The sequence below is a fragment of the Physeter macrocephalus genome, chromosome 12 (assembly GCF_002837175.3).
Source record: "Physeter macrocephalus isolate SW-GA chromosome 12, ASM283717v5, whole genome shotgun sequence".
NCBI classification, from domain to species: domain Eukaryota; kingdom Metazoa; phylum Chordata; class Mammalia; order Artiodactyla; family Physeteridae; genus Physeter; species Physeter macrocephalus.
The window spans coordinates 12891701-12895273 of NC_041225.1; positions in this window are offsets into that span (position 1 = coordinate 12891701).

Below are 3573 nucleotides of genomic sequence, written 5' to 3' on the forward strand. Positions count from 1 at the left end.
AGAGGCCGCGTACCGCAAAAAAAAAAAAAAAAAAAAAAAAAAAAAAAAAAAAAAAGTGCAGCTTCTGACTCAACAGGTCTGGGGAGGGGCCCAGGAGTCTGTATTGCTAACGAGTGCCCAAATCATCCCTGGCGCAATGCCGGTCTCACTGCATTTCAGTGACAACAGTGGAGCATTAGCCAGCAAGTTTGAATGACCTGGGGAGCTTTAAGACCTCTGATGAATGGGAAGCAGCCGGGCAAGGGCAGGAGGGCACATTCAAGCCAAGGAGGGCCACAGCCGGTGCTGAGTGACAGCCTGGTGGGGGGACCCCTCCCTCCCTGAGAGTCTCGTGGAACTGGTCCAGGGTGGGCCCCCGGACATCGGGCATTGCTTCTCCCCAGGTGAGTCTAACGTACAGCAAAGTTTCAGGACCTTGGCTTTAAAAAGTCATTTGAGGGACTTCCCTGACGGTCCAGTGGTTAGGATTCTGTGCTCCCACTGCAGGGGGCAAGGGTTCGATCCCTGCTCAGGGAACTAAGATCCCGTAAGCCGCACGGTGCAGCCAGAATAAATGTAAAAATAAATAAATAGCCTCTGTTTAAAAAAATTAAGTAAAACAAAAAGTCATTTGACAAATCCAGCCAACGCTAGACGTTATGGGTGCAGTAGGAAGCTGAGGCCGCCCTACCCCAGGCCTTGGGAATCTCATCCCTCTGGATCCAGCATCTGTACAGAACTGACTGTGTCCTAAATTCATTTTCTCATTTGATTCTCACCTCAGCCCTGTGATATAGATATTATTACTATTATTGTCATCCTCTTTCTAGAGAAGGAAACGAAGTCTGAGCTGGGCGAAGGACTTTCTCTGGAAACCTTGGTCACTCCCTGGGGCCTTCACGTGTCCTGTCACTGCCCCTCCTCCTAAAGGTTGGCCACCACCACAGACAACACCACCACCGTCTTTGTAGGAAGATTCAGCGGGGAAAATTCACTTCCTGCCATTTTCTCTGCAGTCTGCCCTTGGGTATCAGTCACCACCACATCCCGGTTTGTGGGGTAAAGGAGGGAGACAGTCACCTCCCTTCTGGGGCCATTGGTCCCTCTTACACTTGGTCCATTAGCCAGATGCAGGGCAGGGTTAAGAACAGAAATGCCCAGCAATTGCCAGGAGCTCAGCTCAGGGTAGAAATGAGCGGAGGGCAGGAGGGAGAGATCACATCCTGATGTTCTGTCATCTGGTAAATCCTCTCCAAGCCTGGCCGGGCTCCACAGCTGTTATTGAATCAGGTAGGACTTGTAGAGAGGATGGGACCTGGGCTTGTCCCATGGGCCATGTTCCTAGAATGACCACCCCCTCCTGCACACAGTGTTTGTGTCATCAACCACTCTCCCAAGGAGATGAGGCTTCCCTTCAGAAAACCACTTGGTGCATACAGATCTGGTCATGAAAATGTCCATTTCGTTTGAACCATCCCGTTCCAAGAATCAAAAAGCTAAATGCAAGAAGAGGACTCATGAAAAAACAGAGGCCCTTTTAATGTGCAACTAGAGAAGAGTGAATCTGTTATTTTTAAAAGATTACACAAACTTTGCTCATTGTGGTTAAGAAGATGAACTCAGAAACTGTGAAAATGCTTTTCCCACATTGGGGGAGAAAAGCAGAACCCAACATTGTATTTGCACAGGCATGTCAACCATTTACAAAATGCGTACGCAAAGGACGGAAAAAATAACTCAAGTGAACAGTGACTTCATGTGCATATGAATCACCCAGGGGTCTGGGTAAAATGCAGGGCTGTATTTAACTTCTTATCTTCAGTATCGAAATTTTCTGACATGTGGTTAAATAATGAAGATTCAAGTACATAAAATGACATAGAAACTTCAAAAAATGTTTAAGCTATATACACAATGGAATACTACTCAGTCATAAAAAAAGAATGAAATAATGCCATTTGCAGCAACATGGATGGACCTAGAGATTGTCATACTAAGTGAAGTAAGCCAGAAAGAGAGAGACAAATACCATATGATATCACTCATACGTGGAACCTAAAATATGACGCAAAGGAACTTATCTGTGAGACAAAAAACAGACTCACAGACATAGAGAACAGACTCGTGGTTGGCAAGGGGGAGGGGGCAGGGGGAGGGTTAGACTGGGAGTTTGGGATTAGCAGACACAAACTATTACGTACAGAATGGATAAACAACAAGGTCCAACTGTATAGCACGGGGAACTATATTCAATATCCTGTGATAAACCGTAATGGAAAAGAATATGAAAAAGAATGTGTGTGTGTGTGTGTATGTATAGATATATAACTGAATCACTTTGCTGTACGGCAGAAATTAACACAACATTGTAAATCAACTCTACTTCAGTAAAATAAATTTTAAAAAGGAAATGCTTATGCTAACTGAAAACAGCAGAACACAAAATGATACATACATTGATTCATTTTTTTTTGAGTAAAACTTTTTTTTTTTGCATTTCGTGAGCACCTGCCCTGCTGAGCCGGGCACAGGCCACTGAGGGATGAGCCCATCGGTGCTGAGTGTACCACCCCTCACCTCTACCCCCACCTCACAAGCTGATACCTCACAGGGTGTCCTGAGCACAGCAGGGCGCTGCCCGTGCTGTCCAGAGGCAGCCAGCCAGAGGGACAGGAGAGCACATCTGCTGGGGGGTGAGCGCAGCTCCAGGAGAAGGTGGCGCCCACCAGCCTCTTTTGAAAAGTGAACAGGAGCTCCCCGGAGACCACATGAGGAATTCCTGGCAGAGCAATTGCTGGTGTGAAAGGGAGAAGGGGTGTAGTGAACACACAACCGTTCCTGGGGCCCAAAGGGAGTGGGGGAGGGCAGAAGGCCAGATCACACAGGCTCCTGTGTCCTAATAAAGAGCTTGACCTTGACCCAGCAGGTGGCGGGGAGCCCTGGCAGCATTTTGAGCAGGATGAGCATGTGATCCACCTGGTGTTAAAGCTGCCTCTGGTGTCAGTGCCGGGAAGGCTCGGCCGGCTAGGACAACGGGAGCTGCCCGCCATGGCCCAGGAAGGAGCTGTGAGCGGCTGAATTCGTGGGGAAGGGCGAGGGGAGGGACGGCCAGAGAGTCACTAGGTTATTCAGGACCTGGAAACTGATTAACTGGAGGGGATCCCGGAGATGAACGAGGCTGAGATAATGAGAGGCCAGAGGAGTATGTGGCCACCAGCCCAGAGACACAGGAAGGGCAGGGGCTCGTTGGGAGAGCAAAGGCCTCGTCCACGAGCTGGAGAGAGAGTTCCAGCTCCACCGACGTTAACTTGAAACCCTGGGGGCCAGATATATTTCAGAATTCAATATTTTCTAAGTTTAAGAGGGTAACGCATGATTTACTGTATATATGCACGATCACACCTTGGGTGGAGTCTAGGGCAACAGCCCATAATCAAATCCACTGACGTTCGTGCAGGCAGCACATGAATATTCATTCACACGAAGTGAGTCCACAAAGACAATAAACAACCTCATGTCGGAGCCCATCCAGGCTGCCACCGGATAAGTTTGGAATCCTTTGGGTCTGGGGACCTGGGTTGAGGAGAGGGATGG